Consider the following 9,441-nt stretch of genomic DNA (forward strand, 5'->3'; position numbering starts at 1 on the left):
AAAATCTGAAAATTCTATGATGGCTGACAATATCGCCATTCAGGGATTTAATAACCATTTGGCTTACACTATGGATATCATTCTGCAAGGCGTATGTGATTTTCTTTATACATTCATTTACTTGGTTTAGGGAATTAACTTTTAAATTATATCCTTAAAAAATGATTTGATATTGCCAGATTTTGAAGTAGAATAATTTCCACTTTCTGGAGGAACTGACACACTAATCTCCATAGTGTATAAACAAGTTTGCACTCCCAGATGCAATGGATAATTGTTCATCTTATTCCGTATCCAAGCCAGAATGACCTGTCATTTGTTTTGTTAATCTTGAGCATTTTGACTGGTATAAGATGAACTCTCAAAATACTTTAATTTGTATTTTTAAAAAAAATGGTTTGAGCCGAGACTATAGTCACATTCCGACATGGTGGTTGTCCTGGTGTGCTAGGGTTGTCAGAGAATCTGCTGGTCTTGATCTACTGGTAGCAGTCTTCAGTGTCCTTGTTAGTGCCCAGATCAGAAACATGTCCTACAAAAAAAAATGGTTTGATAACAGAGCCAAGAATGAGGTACTTTTACAGCCTAATAATGAACAGCTAGCTGAAAAATTAATACCATTGAAAGGGATAACATTAACTTGACAGAAAAATTCAATCAATGTAAAGGGTGCTGAGAAATTATCTGAAAGAATTCATACTGTTGAATTTAAAATCATAATCTGTTAAAAAGTTATGATAGATTAATGGATAGGGTATCTCTCCAGGAAGGCAATATGCACACCATCGAAATAATGTCCAAGGATGAGAAGTTATCTTTACTGGACAAATTTTATCCCTTGGAATCATATGTGCACAATAAGGACCAGCAGCTAAATGAATCAATGAGGGCCCTAGAAGAGAACACTACATGGAACAGGAGATTTAGACTTTACAAAACACAGTGGTAAAAAGATTTGAAATAATTGCGGAAATTATCAGAACTGATGAGCAAGGAGAGAAGGATTTTGCCTTGGCAGTATACGACAGCGTTCAGGATGTCTTACCTGGGGTTTTAGTTTCCGGTAATATTCTCTGAGAAGCCATCTGGTACTAAGTACCATAAAGTATTCAAAAATGTAAATGCAAACCTATAGGTATGAGCTATCTAAAGGAAATTAAGCAAGCAATAGTATCTTATGGCTTGCATATACCATTTGTTAGGGAAATGGTGAAAGCATGGGCTTCAAGAAATAAGGCCATCCCACACAACTGGCTTCAGTTAGTTTCACCAGTTCTCAAAGATGGACCACAGTTGTTATGGAAGTGCTACTAGCTATAAGAGGCAAAAATTTTAGAACAACATGGGAAAAATAAAAATATTTGAAACTACTCAAGATCAAATTATTTGAGAGGGATATTCCACATACCAACAGGACCAGGCATTCTATGATGTAAACACCATGTCCCTATTCCACACAGCAACCTTAAATGCTTGGAGCAAGTTTTGAGAACTAGGAAAAAGAATTGAATCATATGGCAGAGTTAAACAGGGCCAGAGAGAACACTTTAGTGACTTTTTACAAATATTAACTAAGGCTGTACAGATAGGAGTAACAGACCCAGAAGCTAGATGAGTACTTATTGAATCTATGGTTTTTGCAAATGCCAACATAGAATGCTAAAAGATACTTGGACCTTTAAAGGTCATATCAGCACCAGTGGATGAATGGATCCTGAGTACAATAAATGATGAGACATTTGAATATAATACTGAGACTTGGGTAGGATGAGAATTTCAATGGTATTAGGAGACACCAAAGTGCCAAATGTTTTAATTATGGTAGAATAAGACATCTGAGAAGGGAATGTAGGCAAGGAATTCCTGGAAATAATATCTCCTCTGGGAATGGCAAAAATAGACAATCTCAATCTTCTGGAATATGTAGGAGACATGGCAAAGGCCGGCACTAGACCAATGAATGTAGATCAACAAAAGACATACAAGACAACCTGATACCATCAGGAAAGTCCTTGGCAGGGCCTCTCACAGACCACCATGTCAAGCATGATCCTATCATTCCCAGTCACTGTAGAGAACATGTCTCACCAGGAAAATTAAAACATCAAATGACTACTGTAAAAAAAATACTGTTCCCTATGATGGAAGATGAATCATAAACTCAAGTAGGAAATAGAAAATGTATATTTTGGCAGACTTCTATAAATGATTAAATACCAAAGTTAAGAGTGTGTATAAATAACATTGTCATTGAGAGATTACTGGACACAAGTGCTCATATGACTATCATGACTCCAGAATCTGTGCAAGGAATTGGCCTCTTCAAGAGGCAGATTTCAATTCCTAGGAATTGGAACCCTATCTCAAGTGAAACAAGTTATGAGATGGGTTGATTGCATAGGACTAGAAGTACAGAAAGGAAGGCTGTGGCCATATGTAGCTAGTATTGCTGTGAATTTATGGGGTCATGACTTGTAGCAATGGGATACACATATTACCATTCTTGAAGTCCCAAAACCTCATGTTTCTGGGAAGGTTATTATAAGATACTATATAAACAAAAGTCACCAGCCATTTAGATTGTACTATAGCATAAAGCAACTAGCAAGCCTTCAGAGGTACTAATGGCCCTACCTTTATAATGCTTAACTGAGAAACCAATATGGGTTAAACAATGGCCTTTAACAAAAGCCAACCTGCAGGCTTGAGAACATCTGGTACAGAAGCAACTAGATGCTCAACATATTGAAGAATCAACCAGCCCTTGGGACTCTCCTGTATTTGTCGTTAAAAAGAAATCTGGAAAATAGTCAATAGTGACATTTCAAAGAGCTGTCAACAAAGAAATTCAACTTATATACCCTCTATAATTTGGAATTCATTTCCTTTCTCTATTACCAACATGATGTCTTCTTATAGTTATTGATTTAAAAGATTATTTCTTCACTATACCTTTACAAGAAAGGGACAGAAAAATTTTGTCTTCACAGTGCCTACTTATAATAATTCTCAGCCTCCAAGGACATGCCAATGGACCATCCTTCCAAGAGGAATGCTCAATAGCCCCACCCTGCCTCGATACTTTCTAAATCAGCTATTAGAAATGATAGGTAAAATATTTCCTAAATCTATAATTTACCATTATATGGATGACATTTTGCTATCTGATTCAAATGTAGATACTCTATAAAGAATGTTTGGAGAAGTAAAGAAAGCTTTGCCAAAATGGGTATTACAGATTGCTCCTGAAAAAAATACAGAGAGGAGATTCTGTTAATTACTCAGGTTATAAAATAGGCTTATAAAAATGAAAACAGAAATGACAAAAATTAAAAGAGACTGATTGTGGACTCTTAATGACTTTCAAAGATTGTTAGGCAATATTTTCAGTCTATAACTGGCTGTTGGGATAACATCTGTTTTAATAATTCATTTAAACAAAACCTGAAATGATGACAAAGACTTAAATAGTTCTAGGAAATTAACAGGTGAAGCTGAGAAACAAATAACCGTCGTTGAAGAGAAATTAAAGGAGGCACATATGGATGGGGGGATCAAATCTTAATTGCATTCTAGTCATATTGCCTTTCAGAATTTCTCCTAAAGCAATTTTAAAGCAGAGCGAATATATCTTAGAATGGATTTTTTACTACATAAATCAAATAAAAAATCAAAATTATAAGTGGAAAAGTCTCTGAATTAATTATAAAAGGAAAATTGAAACTTTTTAACTAGTAGGAATAGCCCCAGCAGAGATTATTGTCCCAATTTTTTTTTTATTTTATTGAGCTACACATTTTTCGCTGCTCCTCTCCCTTCCTATCTCCTCCCCTTAAACTCTCCCCCATGGTCCCCATGCTCCCAATTTACTTGGGAGTGAGATTATAGTGCTTTTTATAACTGATGAAATTAAAAAAAATATGGGAAGACAATGAACCCTGGCAAAGAGCTTGTGCTAATTTTTTAGGAGTGATTAATAGCAATTACCCCAAAAGCGATAAATTTAACCTTATAAAGAGAACTACTTAGATTCTTGCCCTGAATTGTATATGACACACCAATAACTGGAGCCTGTATATTTTACACTGATGCAAATAAAGCAGGAAAGGCAGGTTACAAATAAGAAGATTTAACTAAGGTGGAACAAAGCCATTATAATTCTGTCCAAAAGTCAGAATTTTATGCTATTTTCATGGTACTGAGTGATTTTTAAAGAGCCTCTCAATATACTTACTGATTCACAATATGCAGAAAGAGTTGTCTTGCATATTGAAACCTCTGCATTTATACAAGATGATAGAAGATTGACTTCTTTATTCATTTAAGATCAAGATATAATCAGGAGTAGGCATTGCCCCATATACTTAACACATATTCGTTCCCATAAGGGTTTGCCAGGTTCTCTAGCATAAGGTAATGCAGAAATTGATCGAATATTGATTGGAACTGTGCTGAAGGACTCGGAATTTCATTTAAAAATCATGTCAGTAGCAAAGGTTTAAAGAAAGTTTTCTATTACATGCTAAGGAGATTATAAAGGCATGTCCTACTTGATCTTTCTATAACCAAATACTATTACCTGCAGAAAGTAACCCAAAGGGCACTCAAAGGAATGAAACCTAGTATATCGATGTGTCCCACTTTACAGAATTTGGAAAATTAAAATCACCTGACACTTATCCAGGTTCCAATGGGCAACTACTTGAGCTCAAAAAAGATTTATTCAATAATCATGCATTTATTAGAAGTTATGGCCATCACATATTTACCTGTACAAATAAAGACAGATAATGGTCCCGCAAATGTGTCTAAGAAAATGAAACAGTTTTTTTGTGGCATGGATGGGGGAGAGATGCTCCCTTGCCCTTAACCACCTGCAGCGGATAGGATACCTGACGTGGGGCATGAGAGTGGGAGAGATGGTCCTGTCCCTCCCTGGCTGTGACACTTGGAAGAGCAGGTCCTGCACCTTGCCAGAGAAGCACAGGAGAGCTGGCCCTGGTGGTGTGTGGGGGTGGAGGTGAGCCAGTCCTGAGGGCATGAACACAGAACTAGCCTTGTTCCTTGCTGCCTGTGGCATTGGGTGAGCTGGTTTGAATGAGCCCTGGTGGTGAGAAAGAGAGGGAGCTAGTGGGTTGACCAATCCAGTTACCACTCAGGCCAAGAACCAGGTGTATGAGTTGGCTCACTCCAACATCCACCCAATCTGTGAACTGCTGGGACATATGTAGGGGCTGTTCCTGCAGACACAAAGCTGCAGGATAGCCAGGTGGTGGTGGCGCACGCCTTTAATCCCAGCACTCAGGAGGCAGAGGCAGGTGGATCTCTGTGAGTTCGAGGCCAGCCTGGTCTACAAGAGCTAGTTCCAGGACAGGAACCAAAAAAGCTACGGAGAAACCCTGTCTCGAAAATCAAAAAATAAATAAATAAATAAATAAATATTAATAAAACAAAGCTGCAGGATATTCATGGCACAGGGCACCAACAGACTATCCAAGAGGAGTCCCAATGAGGGCTAGTATTGATAGTGTATCAGAAACCAGAGGCCTTGAGCCAGACCAACGACTCATTGCAATGAACACTTGCAAGTAAAGATGCATGTGACTCACTGGGTCACACTGCAGCTTCCATGATGAGATGTTTTCCTTTTAAATTCTATTTTATTTTATTTGTGGGAGAGGTTCCAAGGGCAGAGCTCTAATATGAAGGAATGGGGAGATAAATGGGAGAGGGAAGCATGATGTGAAATCCGCAAAGAATCAATAAAAAGTTAAGGAAAGAAAAGAAAATTGACACCGCCAATAATAATGAACTTTACTTTTCCTCCTTCTATCCCTCTGGTTGTTTCTCTTTGACAGTCAGGTTGTCCTTCATTTCTCTGGAGAGTCGGGGTCTGCGGTGAGAAATCTGTGGAGCTGGGATGCTGGCTGTTGAACCCATGGCCCTCTGTCTCATCTGCCTGTGCCATTTACTAATCTCTAAACAGCAAGATTCCTGCTCCCAGGTTTGGCAATAATGCACAGGGCAGAGCAGCTTGTGCTAGAGGAGCGGTCAATTCACATCTGTGTGACTGTCACAAGGAGCGAGGGTCTGTCTTCTTCATGTGACAGCAAACTTGTAATCACCAGCAGCCAGGGTCTGTCTTCTTCTCAAAGGAGGGTCCAGTTCACAGCCTCATGACTTCAAACCCATGGTCACATGGACCAAGGGCCTGTCTTACACCTTCCAGGACTTCTTTTCTCCTTCAAGATTGCCTAAGACAAGAATCTTTACTCTAGTTCTGAGAATTACCTTTAGAAGATAGTGTGGTGGCTTGAATTAGCATGGCCCCCATAGGCTCCTATGTTTGAATATTTGGTCTCCAGTTGGTGGAACTGTTTGGAAAAGATTAGAATGTGTGGCCTTGCTGGAGGAGGTGTGTTACTGGGAGTGGGCTTTGAGGTTTCAAAAGCCCATACCATTCCCAGCTCTAATCTCCATCTTCATCTCTGCCTTGGGCCTGAGGATCAGACATAAGCTCTCAGATATTGCTCAAGCACTATGTTTGCCTGTCTGTTGCCATGTTCCCTGCCATGTGGTGATGGACTCTAACCATCTAGACCTGTGACCTACCAAATTAAATATTTTCTTTTATAAATTGACTTGGTCATGGCATTTTGTCAGAGAAATAAAGTAGTAACTAAGGAAGACAGGAAGTATTTATTTTAAGTCATTTGAATCCACAAGTAAAACAAGCTGTGTATTTTATCTCTCCGCATGTGTATGCATGTGCACACATGTGTATGCATGTACATGCATTGTATGCACGTGTATGTGTGTATTTCCTTGAAACAAATGACTCCAGAACTGAGTGTCCTAAAACAACATATACTTATAATGATCTCATTGTTCAAGTGCCTCAGACTTGGGATCTCTTATAAGATGTTATCAAAGTTTGGAACTCTATTGAAAGATATTCCTCAGGTTTGGAAGGACTCAGAAGGACTCCATTTTCAATCATGAGGTTTGAATTCTCGGTGACTGTTGACCAGAGATGTCTGTTTCTTGCCTCTGGGCCTCTTCCACAGAAGCACAGTGCTTCTACCAGAAGCTGGGCTATGAAGGCATTAAGAGATGGATGAGAAACAGCAAGATGGAAGCCATGGCTCCATATCTAATCTCAGAAGTGACATTCAATCACTTCGCCATGCTTCATTTAGAAGAAGTAAATTAAAAGATCCAGCACACATCCAAGGAGAAGAGATTGCACAAGGGCCTGAAAACCAGAGACAAAGAAGTGTGTGTGTGTGTGTGCGCGCGCTCGCGTGTGCATGCATACACTCACACCTCCTTATTTTACTGGAGAGGAACAATGTTTCTTTTATAGAATCTTGCATACTGAGTGGTCTCTTTAGTTTAGAAAAATCTCTTCCTGCTGTTTTTATACATTTTTTACATTTCTTGGAAGTTATCTGACTCGTGTAGGCTTTCAAGTTAATTAAAATATAGTTATTCATCACCTTAAAATTTACAGTGTTGTGTCTGTATTATTCTCCCCTTTCAGTATATATCAGTATATTTGTGCCATTTCTCCATTCTGGGTATCCTTCTCCCTAACATCTACCTGAACTAGCTGGTGATTTTGTTGATCTTCCTTGGCAGTTTCCTATCCTCTATCTTGTGAATTCTGTTTTTCTTTTCTTGCTTTCATGGGGCTTCTTTGTGTTTCCTTAGTTGTTATTTTTCCATAGTCTTGACCTTATTATTTGAGAGATAAAATTACGTACGGGGGGGGGGTGTTCTTATTTGGGTTTATTTATGACTGTGAAGTTGGGCAGCAGTTCAGCTTAAAAATGGGGACATTCAGAATGTCCCTCGGTTTTCCCCACACCAAACCCATATGGGCAAGTTATATGTCTACGTGGACAAAAGGCCGTGATGAGGAGAAAGGAAGAGAGCCACGAAGAGGCCGAGTGGATATAGCACACATCTGTCTTAACCGTGGTTGACTGCTGCGACTCAGCCTCGCGTTATCTGGGTCAGATTTTTCCCACCTGCCACTATCTGTGCTTTCTTCTCTACAGACTAATCGTTAGATAAAAACTGACAGCTTATAATTCGTGATATTTTAAATTTTCCTGGCAGACACTTTTAAGGCTATTTTATTTCCCACCATTTCTCCTTTAGTGATCCCACATGTTTTGACAGGCAGTGTTTTCATTGTTCCCTAATTATAAGCATTGATTGATTTACTCTAGTTCTTCCTAAAACCAAGGCTCACTTATAAAGATTACAATTGCCAAACAAAGAGAAAATTTAAAAGTTGTGTCTTTGCAGCTCCTTTCTAGCTACTGTGTCCTGCAAGTGTCTGTGGTTTTTAATTCATCCTTTGTGATCTCAGCTTAGAGCTCCCTGCCTTTTCTGCAAGCTAAGTTCTTCATGGGAGGGGATTTTGTGGCAAGCGATACAATTATCCCACCTGGGGGAATAAGTGCCCCCAAGATCCATAGGCTAACAAAAAGCCCAGTTCCAGGCATGAGAGCCTTCCTTTCTAGTTCTTGATCAGGGGAGCCTGAGAAACTCCCCAAACAGTGTACGACTATTGCTGCTGCCCTGAGCTGCCTCCTAGTACTTGAAGATAGGTCAAGTTATTGAAGATACCATAAAGTTTTACCATAGGACTCTGAGGAATCGAGCTAGTTTCCTCCCTGGTGATGATAGCTTTTATAATAACAGAAGGTGCTAAGGGAGGGAAGCGTCTGTGATGCCTATGAAACACAACAGTGACCAATAATACGGTGAGATGTCCCTAACGGTGTAATTGTGATAGCTACAGCACAGTGATAAGCAACGGCTCTCTAATGAAGCTTAAGCTTAAGGAGAGAAATCACAGCTGTTACATTAAACTAGTGAGGCTAGTGAGGTCACAGGTCTCAGAGGAGAGCTATTACTACCACTCTCCTAACCCAGTGTAGCTCCTAACTGTGTTCTATATACTCATCCTTATACCCACAGATTGTGTAACTCTCTCCCTTCATCAAAAAGGCTTCTTTTCACAGCAGAGGTCATTCCCCAAATCTATAATCAGTTAAAATGCCCAGAACAACCGTCTCTGTGGTGCCAAGCCCCAGTTGACACATCTATAGCACAACTCTTACATGCAATGCTCGAGAACATCACAGAAGAGGGGTGGACACATTGTAAGAGTGAGACGACCAGAAAGTCTGCAGCAAGATGGTAACTTCTAGACATGACAAGAGCTGCACTCATGAAATCTCAGCAATATGGCTGCCTAAGGAAGACCTGAATAATGCCAATGCCAATTGATGTGCCCACGTAGATGGGGTTAATCACAGGAGGCCCCACCATTAGATGAAGAGCTAGAGACAACTAAAAAGTACTAAGAAAGGGAGAACTATCCTCCTCTAGAGATGAGTACCTAAATGGTTATCCAATCTATGT

The 9,441-nt window shown here is 39.4% G+C and overlaps 1 non-coding gene across 1 annotated transcript; it reads left to right on the forward strand.

The window, feature by feature from the left end:
• Positions 1 to 402: 402 nt before the first annotated feature.
• Positions 403 to 531, forward strand: LOC142858030 (small nucleolar RNA SNORA3/SNORA45 family). The gene has a single exon (XR_012911924.1). It is a non-coding gene; the product is annotated as a small nucleolar RNA SNORA3/SNORA45 family (small nucleolar RNA).
• Positions 532 to 9,441: the final 8,910 nt, after the last annotated feature.

This window comes from Microtus pennsylvanicus, chromosome 9 (assembly GCF_037038515.1).
Source record: "Microtus pennsylvanicus isolate mMicPen1 chromosome 9, mMicPen1.hap1, whole genome shotgun sequence".
NCBI lineage: Eukaryota > Metazoa > Chordata > Mammalia > Rodentia > Cricetidae > Microtus > Microtus pennsylvanicus.